This window comes from Sturnus vulgaris, chromosome 4, assembly GCF_052056855.1.
Source record: "Sturnus vulgaris isolate bStuVul1 chromosome 4, bStuVul1.hap1, whole genome shotgun sequence".
In the NCBI taxonomy this organism is placed as follows: domain Eukaryota; kingdom Metazoa; phylum Chordata; class Aves; order Passeriformes; family Sturnidae; genus Sturnus; species Sturnus vulgaris.
In genome coordinates, this window is record NC_142246.1 from 72,761,742 (window position 1) to 72,774,555 (window position 12,814).

Here is a 12,814-nt window from a genome sequence, read left to right on the forward strand (position 1 = left end):
AGATTTCTGGCAGTACTTCTTATTGGCAGCAAGAGAAATTCCACCATTGTCACTGAAGGGAAACATTACCCCAATGCTCACTGAAATAAAACCTGGACAAATGGTGAAAATTTGCTCCATTTTAGCGCTGGCTTATCCAACAACTCCAAGCAGATGTTTCATTCTGCAGCTGATACACAAGAGCTCTGTCCCTCGCTTCATGGGGACCTCAATTCAACCTAGCAGGATGCTATCCCTGACCAGTATCCTGAGGACATTTCTATTCTGTTGGACAGACTACAGGTTAACATTATTAGCCAAACCAAGAAAATACCATCTTTTTCAAGCCACAGTGCAAGAGCATCATCCAATGTAAACCAGCACAGGAAGTAACACATGGGACTGCTGCTCCCACAGCGCTCCAGGTAGAAAGTGCCCTGAAGGAAACCAGAGGGAAGGCAGAGCTATACCCAGAGCTCCAGGCCAACTTTCCATGCAGTTTAAATCTATTTGAACACCAACAGTGATTAGTTAAATCTTAGCAGGCAGTTTGAACATCCTTCTTCAGTTTTAACCCTTGGAATTTGAGAAAAAACTGGATTAAGACACTCTAAAGTTCCAGGGAAGTTCAGCCCCTGAACTTGCTAAATCCTCTACTTGTCTGCCTTTTCCTTCACTGCCTTCCTGAAGAGGCTCAGAAGCTGCCACACAACCACATACGTGTTTCTTTTAGATCCTGACTCCTCAGGGTTAAATACCAGGACACTAAGCAGCCAGCTCTTCACTCCAGTTCCCACTATAAGCAACCATCTCGTTCTGCAGATCACAGACACTTCTTTGGCAAAAACAGACCATGCCCTTGTCTGACCTTTGATTTTCTCTGCACAAAAATGCAGCTGGGATCCAGCCTCTGTGAGATAAAGAGGGAAAAAACCATCCCCAGCAGCTCCTTACAGGATGAAGGCCGCAGAATCCAGTTCTGTGCATCTGTACAGCAAATTCAATACAAAAGAATGTCTCACGCATTGAGGCAGACAAGTTATATGCAATTTTTCTATATATCAGCTGGCATTCAGGTTCCCAGAAACACAGTATCAAAAGCTCATCAATACTTCTCCTACCTCCTCTACTTCCTAGACAAATCTTCTTCCCAAAATAGTTTCTAGAATTTCATTTGATATAGGTTTGGCAGCTTTCATATGATGCAAAAAGATTCTGTAACTTGAAATCCGCATTTGTTCTGCCTAGATAATAATAAGGAAGTTCTCCAGAATCACTCAGAAATGCCCTGTGGAAGTGCCCAAGAAGACAATCAAAGACAGGAGGCCCCAGTCCAGTTTTCTGACAACTTGGATGAAACAATTTGACATGAATGTGCCCACAGAAATCACCACAACACATGAAACGTTGCAGACAATGATGAACAATCTCTTCTGAGCAGTTGAATTGCATTGGCTCCGTTAGAACTTAGTGTCACACTAAAACTAAGAAGTAACAGGGCATTTTGGAGTTTCACTCCATGGAAGCATTTGACACATCCTGTAGAGCTCCAGACAGAGACAAGTTCGATCCTGATATTTTCTTGCCAAAAGTCAGACGTTACATCAGAAGCAAAGGTGACCCTCTGACTGTCATGCTCTGGTCTATTGAAATGCACCTTCACGAAGGAAGGTTTAATACAGTCTAACAGAAAATGTCAAAGCTTGACTAAATGTCAGGATATCATTACACTCTGAAACAATCCCTCACTGAAAAACAGTTGCAAGCCAGATCAAATTTTTAAATACATTTACTGATACTAGACTGAAAACCAACAAATATTTTTTCCAAAAATGGTACTAAGATACAGATTTTGACAAAAATTGAAATGACATTTTGTGGTCCCCCAGTTATTTTACATTTGCCTGAATCTAATTTGCAATTCTTAAGCCTTAAGAAGACCATTTCAAATTAGAGACCAGATGCTGATGAGGTTGTTATCTAACGAACTATAAATTAAAATAAAGCAATAGCAGTTGACATCCAAGAAATGCTAAACAAATTTCCCAAGCAGGAAAGCAATGAAAACTAAAATAGGAACTCCTAAAAAAAATACTACCCTCAAGCTAATAGAATAACCCCAACAACTGGATGTGTATTCACATAATTTGTGCAAAACAAACATTTTGCCCTATCACAAACACAGGTAAAATACGATGCATTTGGGGACCTGCCTTTCTCCCCTACATCACATAGTTCCTGATAGCTGGTTGGACTTATTTCTCCCACAACTCTGACTTCGAATTCTTTATCCTGACAAACTGCAGGTATTGAGCAGACAAAAGGAACCTGCTATTTGTAGCTTCTAAGTGAGAGGGGAAGAAGAAACAAGTGTATAATGATACACCTGCTCCCTCCTGTGGATCTCAATCTGTCAAGTTTCAAGGCTGATTCTCTTCCTATCCAATTCTCCTGGCTAAAATTACCTGTTAGGAGCATCACCAAATTTCCTCTGTTCCTGCTCTATTGTGAATTTTACTAGAGAATGAATGTGCCTTTCAGCTATATTTGAACAGCACATGGTTTCCAGCATTTTAAAAACGACAGAGTGGCATCACTAGGAAGATGCTATTTTTTGTTTCTCTCTTCCTGAGTTCCTAATGGAACAGCAGGAGATAAAGTCAGTGTTTAGGCCATAGAATAAGTCATAAATGCCAAAAGGGTAAACATTCAGGGGAACACTTCCCAGAGACCACCAAGTAGAAATCTTCAGAACAAATCAATGCACTTTAAGTAATCAATTCTACTTGTACAATTGCTTCTATCCCCTATTTAAAATGTCCAAAGGCTAAAATTACTCACAGATTCTGCAATTCACAAAGCAATAAATAAATATTGATGCTTTAGTTCGTGATTTGTGAGCTTTTAAGGTAATGGAAATCAGAGTGAGTTGCCCTGTGCCAGAGAAAAGGCTTACGACTTAGTTTTCAAAATGATGAAAACTATCACTCATTTTGCTACGGAAAGGATTTTCATTGCCTCATCTAAAAGGGCTTTGCATTCAGGAATCCAGAAGAGGAACTGACATTTCCTTTTGGCACAGCTTCCCTAAAATTCTGTCAAGTCACATCATCCCTAATGCAAGTTCCCAGGTGCAACACGTAAGTGCATTGTGAGCATGGTGGGAAGATGGATGAGCAGAAGGTGGCAATAGAGCACCAGCTCTAAATCCATAGACACTTGATTCCCAATTAGATGCTCTCTCTCACCACAGCACACACCATGTGTATGAGCTGTGTACTTCCACTGAAAACCCAACACGATAATGGTGTGATTTTTTACCACTGCATCACCCCTGGGTAAAAGCAAATGTAAGAAGTCTAATTTTCTCCTCAGGCAGGTGACATAATTACAAGACTTCCATAAGCATTTCAGTGTGCTGCCCTCATGGCTCCCTGCAACTATTGGAAAAGTACAGAAAACAGGGAGATTGTCAACAAAAAAAGTTATTATAAACCTATGTACCTCCTGCAGCTGAAAAGATAAATTATAAGCACTTATTTTAAAGCTAGAGTGGAAAGGCATCATTACATTTTACACAATAATATTCTCCTTCATTTCTAAAAAATCATCTCTTTAGCACTGGTGGAAAGTGTATGGAAAACTTCGTTTTACTCTTTCCAAGATTAACAATACTTCAGTGTAAGACTTCACTGTTAACCAGGTAACCACAGAGAAATCTGACTCATCTGAAGTTTGTCATTAAACCTTTAAGTTTCAGTCAGAAAGTGCCATTTCATACAGGTTTGTAGAGATTTTCCAAATCCATAAGGATTATCTGAAATGCTCTTTTTCATTATAAGCATGTATGAGGGATTGACGAAGGCAGAGACCTCCCTCTTTCGGCCAAAGGGAGGCGAAGCAGGTACACACTGTCTACAAGAGATTTTATGGCAAATAGGATTGGACTTACTCCCCCACATTTCTGATGGAGACAAATAAAATAGGATAATACAATGAAGAAAGAAAAAATTTCACTGGTGTCTCACGTGCAATATTCCTAAGTTGCCCACATTCAACATGACAAGCAAAGACTGATCTTCATGCACCACAGAAAGCAGTTTTTCTCAAGTTTGATGTGGCATTATTATTTTGAAGCTCTGCATGGATTTTCTGGTTTCAAATCTCTAGAAATAAAGATGTTTCTTAACATGAACATGGCAGTATAACAGATATTTTCCTGCCGTGCCCTGCCTTCCCCTGCTGGAGCCCAGGAGGCAGCAGTACCTGCCCAAAATGCTGCCCACAGCTGGACACCAGCCCCAGGCCTTCAAGGATTTGAAACGGCCCCCACCTGCCCCAATAAACCACACAAAATTAAAACCCACAAAGCCATGCTGATTAGCAATTATTTGGGTTTAAGAGCTAATGTCACAGGTACCTAGAGCAGAAACCCAAGAAGTGTGCATCTAAGTGACACATTTAAGTATGTCCCCTCACACATACACCTCGGGTGCCCCACATCACTCAAGACTGGGGTACGTGAAAGCAGCCTGATGAAAAAGGGGCAGTGGTTGAACTTTCCACCTCAACAACGAACAGAGGAGAACTGAGAAGCAAAACATGAGGGCAAATGTCCCTGGCTCAATGAGCAGAGCCCATGGCCAGGACTGGCAGGTGCCTCATCAATCACCTGAGCTGGAAGCCGACAGGCAGCAGGCACACATGACTCTTGCTCTGTGTCTGTACAGTGATTATAACGTGCTAAGAACCATTCCTGGCCACAGCTCCCATGGGCTGGGACTGTATCTCACCCAGTACTGCTGCCTAGGGAGCTGGGTGAATGCCAAGATATAAATACAGCCACAGATTTGGTTGCTGCTCACCCACCACTAAAAGGAACCTGGGACCAAACCCTTTGCTAAACACATCATTTTCTCGATCACTGCAAAAGATCAGACTTTAAAACACCAACAAAATGAAGCAAATGGAAATAGTCAAGATATCTGACATCCTAAACAGCCTTCCAGACTTAAATACACCATCAAAAGTTATCGAGGTGGCAAAGAGAACAAAATTGGGATTTCAAATGATTTAACATTCCAGTGCATCATGTGCAGCTGCCTCATGTACCTGAGAGCAATCTTTAAAGGAAGATTTTTATCAACTGACCATTTAAATGCCATGACAGGACACACAGAACAGGCAGCAGAGAGAAAATGAATCTACAGACAAGCCATAGTAAGGTACATATTTTGCCAAAATAGTAATTTTGGTTTTAAGGTTCTTAGTATAGAAATTGACTGATAAACATCCTTCCTCCACTGAGATTAAGGAATTAAAAAAATAAATAGCGGCACAATAGTCCCCTCAGTAGCAATTAATAAAATTATTAGTAGACACTTTCTGAATGAAAGAGTCTGCATTCTTAAATTCTTTTTATTACTGAGCAAAAAGAAGCAACTCAAGTGTAACACAGGAAACAAACTCTTAACTACATTTTGGATATTCTTTTAAAGCCATGTTAAAGGGTAAGCTACATAACAGAGCAACCAACACTTGAAACGTCTTAATTATCAGTGCTTTTAAATAACTTCACTTCATTGCTGTCCCAGCTACAGCTTCCTGGCTGGTTCACAGATAAAGAAAATTATTTCAATGCTCTTTCTTGCCCTGGCTTGTCACCTGGCTTAGTGACAACATTACATGGTCCCCACTCTCCAGCAGGCTGGCAGGGGACCATCATTGCCATTTAACCTTCATTCCAGAACACTGGCCTTTGTTAGAGAAATGCTGCCCTTCAGTCCCATATAAATAACTTTGCTTCCCTTGGAAACTGGGATTTGGGCACGCACTGGACTTTAACTGCTTCTTGCATGCTCTAACTACATTAATATGGGACTTCAGTTGAGGGAAATGATGAGAAAGATACAGTTTGTTCTTTGGTGGTTGGCAAGTATAAAGTACATTGAACAGCACAAACTAATTAAGTGTTTTCATTTTGTTTAAAGAAAGGTACAAAGGACACGTCATTAAAAAAAAATAAAAATTAATAACATCTAAACATTGTTTTTCTTAATTCTTTGTGTCCATACCTCTTAGTAAGTTATAAGTGACTGACAGGTTATGTTTAGAGAGAGCAGCTCAGCTTAGAGAAAATATCCCCAAGACTGATAGCATGAGTTTTAAAGGAATAGTAAGTGACTGAAGAATCACTGTGGTACTTAAATACCTGGACTTGTGTGTTATGAAAAGGTACTGCCACTAATGACTCAAATCCTATTCCTGTTATTATACAGATGCCTGTTTGCAGTATTTATTTTAATAGCAATGTAATACTATGATGTACCAAAGTATTTAAACATCAATTCAGCTCTCTGCATTTTCATAATTCCACCCACTTGCAATTAAAGTAGGACTTATTTGAAGAGCAGCAAAAGATTTTCTTACAAGTCCCTGACTAAGGGCTAGACAAACCAGAGTAAATTATTATACCAACAGCTGGTACTGCTGTGGTGCAAAGAGCAACACCTGCAGACTGTCCAGTGATTTACAGTATCAGGTATGTTGCTTCTTATTATACCAAATTTAAAACCCTCTCAGTGCTTGGCATCTATCTCAGGCTGACACTCTAGGCCTATAAAAAAACTGTGTGTGCAGAACAGCTTATTTTAAGAAACTTCTCATCACCCTTTCACTGAAAACCTGTAGAATATTCATACTTTCGAGCACAGCCTTAAAAATCTGGCTGCCATATCAGGAATAAATAGGCTTTCTGCTATCGTCAAGAGAATTAATCCAAAACTGAACAAGTCACAAGCCTCTACAACCACAGCTTACATTGAGTGTTACAGCATCCTAAGGCCCAAACGTGTCCTAGTGCTCCCAGGTGTACTGTGAAGAGGGAAATAAGGTGGGATATAGTGCTCAGAAGCCCTACCTCACCAGGGACCTACCCAAAGGGAATTGACTCCATTGAACGAGGCTCAATTCCCCCATTTTTGATGAATTTCTATACTTTAACAAAATTACTTTAAATCAGGAAGGTACCAAAAAATAGGGGAAAAAATTAAATTCATTATAAATGTTTGAAATGAAAGACAGGAACAACACATAATGCCAAAAGTAAGAAAATCAAGTACATTAATTTCTTGTGTTATGAAATCAATAGCAGTCTTTTCACCAAACTCCTGCACCACTCAGCACACAAAATGGATGGAGCTTCCTATTTTATCTTCCCTTTTTAAACCCAGCTGTGACTACAGTTATTCATTTCCTGATGGCTTCCTTTGGAAAGCTAATATTTTATAAATAAAGCCATACTTAGGAGAGCAAGAGAACTGACAAGACAAACAGTCAAGCACTGCCAAGACACAAACGCCTCGTCATTTGGATGCAGATTCCTGTCTGTGGTACATGGTATTCTCTTTTCAAACCCTTTTGGGTTTGTTCTTGACCATATGCCTGTATTCCAAATAATATTTCAACTGCAGCAATAACTATTAATAGTCTGTAATATGATTCCTTTTTAAACTTTGTATTTCCTCTCCCTGAACTTAAGAACACATCCTATGTACTAGGAGAACACATTTTGTGTGTCCTAGTCCAGTTGCAGAATAGAGGTGGTGGCAGGAATTTCCCTGGGGGAAGGAGTTACCTCAGCTCAAGGAGGGACAAGTTCGTGAAAGAAAAAAACACTGAGGGTTATTAAATCACAGAGACAATATCCAGCTCAGGAACAGCTGCAGGCCAGGAGATTATTTAGGGGAAGCATCAGATATGCTTGCCCTGTTCCTATTCTTCTTCAAGAACCAGGCTGTGGACATTGTTGAGGAGAAAGCACTGATAAACAGACCCTCAGGTCTGTTCTTGAAATGCAGGTTTTATGGTTGACAAATGTGGTTTGGATCTCAATGTCCAGACAAAGTTTATTTCATTGCAGGTTGTCAGTCTGAGGAACAAGGCAGGCAACAGTTCCTTAATGAATGATTTCAAGACTATCTCCAAAGTAATTTTTAAAACACCATTTAACAAAATACAAAGAGGATTGAGAAGGAAGTGTTTCCTAATTTTTTGGCCACCACAGAGCTCAGTCTTCAGCCAGACAAACTGGTGTAGAGTTACGAGAAGATATAGAGTGAGTGGCAGCTCCCAGTTAACCTTGCTAACAGGGGGATATAACCAAACCTTAACCTTCCTCCTAACAAGAGGATCCTTTCTTCTTCCCCCTCCTCTGCACACACCCTCTGTGTTCTGCTGGACAGCACAGGCCTTCCTTGGGAAGTCTCTGTTGTTCTGCTTCCGATACATTTTATAACACGTGTCCAACCATAAACATTATTTATAGAGGATTCTATATCAGTCCTTTGCTTCAGCATCTTCCCAATTCTTAAGCAAAATTCAGGTTTTCCAGCTGGTACTCCATTTTAAAATTTGAAAGACTAGTGGATCAGTCCAGAAACCATGAACTGCTTTCACTGAACAGTTACTAAATGTGGATCCCAGCAGCTCCTTCCACTACACGCTGCCTCACGTTCACCTCCAAGCAATTCCTCCAGTCAGAAGGTGCAGCTGAAGGCTCTCTGCAACTCTATAACCACCAACCTGAGCTTTACAGCATTCCAAAGGCCCTACTTGGCAGTTTTGATTTCAATCCACTATTTCATTTGCTTAAAAATTTCTTTACAACAAACTGCAGACAGACTCCAAAGAGTCTGTACCAAATTCCCATTGAAAAAATGGCTGTTTATGTCTAAGGAAAAGAGCTAAATGTAGCACAAAGTGTCTATTACCTACCCTGGCAGGGCTTTATCCAAGGGCCTTGACTTTTTAACTCGGCTACATCTGCTGACTCCCCTCAGAGAATTTTAAAATTCATTAACATTTGCTAATCTCAAATCATTAATATGGACTTTGTTTTGTTTAACATACACTTACACACTCTACACCCACTCACATGCATATATACTTATACACACACGCACACACTGATACTTGCTTTTCATTAGAAATGTTTGGGGAGAATACTGATTGCACAGCTTTGATACATGCAGCTTCCTCCCTAGAATTTTTTGACCATTTTAGTTAATATAATCACAATTACAGCAGATCATAATTTGTTCTCATGGCTACAAATTCACGAGACAAACTACTGTGATGCTACGGTCTGATGAAAACAAGAGCAGGCAGCCCAACTTTCACCAGTTTCTTCAGCTGAAAGGCTTGAGTACAGAAAGGAAATAAAAATCACTTCCTGTGCCTTTGAGTTCCCACCTCTGGAGCCATACAGCCTTTGCACCAGAGATGTTACAGACATGGGTGACTGTCAAAAATACTACAGAGCAGGTTTACCGTGTTTTTTAAAGATAAACAATACACACCAGCCCTTTTCCTCCTTCCCAGAGAAATCTGGACAACAGATTCTATGGGGGAGTACACAGATGGCTCACCCAGACAGTTCATTAAAAGCTTTGCATTCCCAACCTCAGGTATATGTGGGGCAAAGATTTTGCTACCTTGGCTTGTTCAGTTTTAATAGATGAAAAAAACAGAGGTATTATCGTTTTTTAATTATTAATTCATGTAATTCTTGAATAGTCATGGGAAGAAAATGATTTCTGAGAACAGATGTATTAACTACATGCCACTGATACTTTAGGAAGGAAAAAACCCAGACCTATCCATTACAGCCAAAAGAGTGATGAGATTGACCTAATTTGCCCTCAATGGTGTCTGTGGAAAACTTTCTACCATCAACACTTGTATTCAACACAAATCTCACTTCCAATAGATTTCCCATTGACTCTTGAAATAGAGCCAATTAAACTAATCTTCAGAGAGAGCAGAGCATGCATGAAACACTCAGACTGACAGAAGATTAGATGCACATTTTTAAGAGGCACTTAAAGACTTATGAGTGAAAATTCTGCCATACACAAACACACTCAGAAGTAGGCACAAGCTCAAGAGGATGACATTCAACACTCCCAAATCTTCAGTATTTGAAACCCTGGCAAGGATGTGTACCTTGGCCCGCCTTCAACCTCTACCTGTGCCAGAAATAGCACTGGAACACGGATAGAGAAAAGCAAAAGCAACAATATTCTGCATTTACATCTTATCTGAGATTGTCTGAAACATGAAAACCAGGAGAAGATCTTTAAAAGCAGCTCTGCAAAGTGGCCAGGCCTATGTTTTCATCTCTTCTGGCACAAGAAAGAAACTGCAAAAGCTGCATTAGAATGAAGTGTTTTCTGAACAAATGTTTATAAACATAATGTAAGAAATTTGTCTGGCTGACATAAACTACCCATTCTTTCAGTGGAAAAACAATGTCCTTTTGTCTGCCATGCTTGTAGTAAAAGAAAACAAATAAGATTTTGGCAGAAAAGCTAAGATAGACAAAAAAAATTTGGCAGTCAACCTGTTGCTCTTCACAGTCAATACTTCACATGTTAAGTTTTACTTTTTGTCTGGAAAATAAGCTGTGGAAAAGCTCAGGACCATGTGAGACACTTCCTCGGAATTAGACTTTGGGCTTTTTTTTAAACAAAGCAAAGTCACCTTGGGAGATTTTAGCCTATTTGAACTGGCTTCTTCCTTCTATTTTTATGCCCAGGGAAAACGAAAAGCAAAAAATCCAAATCAGAAGAGAACAAGCCACCAAAGGGCCACATACAATCTGCTTCTTAAACCGTAACTGCTTCAAGCAAGAGCTGCTTTCTACACTCATTTCCTTCCCAGCCACTAAAGTGGAAGCAGTTTTCAAGCATGGCTACACAATCTCTTAGAGCAGCGAGTTGTGAGCCACCGTGTGGCATTCAGCCCTCGGCCAGCACATCCTGCCTCCCCACTCCTTCTGGGGGCAGTCTAGCTACAGACTAGTGCTGGACACTGCAATTATCCTCCCTGCCTTCACGGCCCATTAGCTTCAATTTCTGGGGGAGCAGAGCCTGTCCTCAGTTGGATTTAGCTCAGCTGCTAATTGTCCCAGCATATGAATGCATTCCACGTGAAAATCAATAGCAAACCTGAAATACTTTTAAGTCTTCATAGAGACTCTGGAATTTCTCCCATTTTGTACTCACAGACCTCAAGAAGACAAAAAGAAAACAACCTCAGTGACTTCTCTGTGCTCATTTTGGATACCATAAAAATTAAGCTTTCCTTGCTTTTTGTAGTACAGGGGAGAACACGATGGATTAAATTCACCATGTAGAAAATAAGAAAATAAGAAAATATTTCTTTACAAAGAAATATGCAGAGGCAAAAAGCAGAGCAAACGTTCCACACACCATTCCACTCTTGTTTTGAAGGAACAGTCTAAAGTCAAAGGGTAATTTATTCATTATGCCCATTTAAATTTTCATGTTCCCTTAGCCTGCCAACAAAAACACCAGTTAATGTGAAATGTAATCCTGTTTTTTTTTTCCAGATGTAGATAGCTCTTCCTTAGAAAATCCAAACAGGCAGGCAAGACCCACAACTTAAAATTATGATATGTCTAGAGATATATAATTTAAAGATATGTTTGCACATACAAGTATTTCTGACACTGATCTCAAAAGATGCAGTTTCACCTTCAGTGTACACAAAGAAAAGAATCCTGAAGTGCTGCATCCATTTTTTTAAGCAGGAAACTTATAAAGGTGCAGACATAAGAATCTTGACACAGTTCTAAAACTTCTGTTGCCCACTGGAAGGAAATCTGAATTACAAGCACACACGTCCTGCCCTTCCATCCTTTTTCATTACTATGACAATCAAGTTATCTAAAGGAAAATGCCACTGTCAGAGTGTGGGACACAGCCAAACAACCAAAAACTCAGAATCAGCTTGGGTTAAAAAACAACTCGGGCTCAAGAATATTTGGTAAGCAGATCAACTGTTCGAGGCCTGAAAAAAGTTTCCTTTCTTTGGACAACTTCTTTACCTACATGTCACCACTACCTGATGATGATCAACACCAGTCCTTACAAGAATAAAATCACTTATTTAAATGCTTACTGGCATCAATATGAGCAGTACATTGGCAAGTTACAGAATTTGTCAGATGTTTCAAAAACCAAAAAGCATAACAAACACACAATCTAAATCATAAGACACAATTAATTTCTCCCAGTTAGCAAAGCTATCAGATCCTGCCAGTCAGTTATAATTCACAGTTTTTTGGTTCTCCAGTATTAAAAAGACACAGGAATGATATTAAGAGACTCCTGGCAAGTTCTCTTGTGATGTTGACCCCCACCCCAGTCACCTCAATTTTCCAAGGAAAAATTACTGCTTCTTTAAGCATTTTATCAGGGGCTGTGCAGTTGCCCCAGTTCAGGATCACCAGTAAAAAAATGTGGCTGTTTACAGCCAAGCCAGAGACAAAAAAGGAAAGAATGGATGACGCCTGTCCTGCTGCCCAGCTCCAAAGAAAGCTGGAGAAACCAGGTGCCAAAAATTATTCATTTATCAAAAACTTTAAGAATACAAGACACAGCAGCCTTTCCCTGCTGCATAGCACAACACTGGCCACCTTGTTACCCACCAAAGGCAAATAAACACATTTTCATCTGAGACAGAAAAACAGATACACACCCAGAGATTTGATTACCAAGTCCTTAGTACATTGGAAAAAAAAAAAGGGCACCTACCTCTGGAGAAATCCGTGTGAACGCAGTCCATGTCCACTGGTACTTCTGTGATCATGCAGCCTAGAAACTGGTGATGTTAAAAGGCAAAGCAAAATTCCCAGAGAACCTTAAAGCTTAGAGGATTTTGACCTACCTTTGTGAATCCCTCACCTTGGCACGTTGTTTGGCATTTAACTGAATTAACTGACAACATGACACCGAGATGGTAAAGTCCT

General features: G+C 39.9%; 1 protein-coding gene across 1 annotated transcript in view; it reads right to left on the reverse strand.

Moving 5' to 3' along the window:
• Positions 1-12,814, reverse strand: part of ANK2 (ankyrin 2) — a 265,077-nt gene that overhangs the window by 230,581 nt on the left and 21,682 nt on the right. The gene's annotated exons all lie outside the window — the stretch shown is intronic.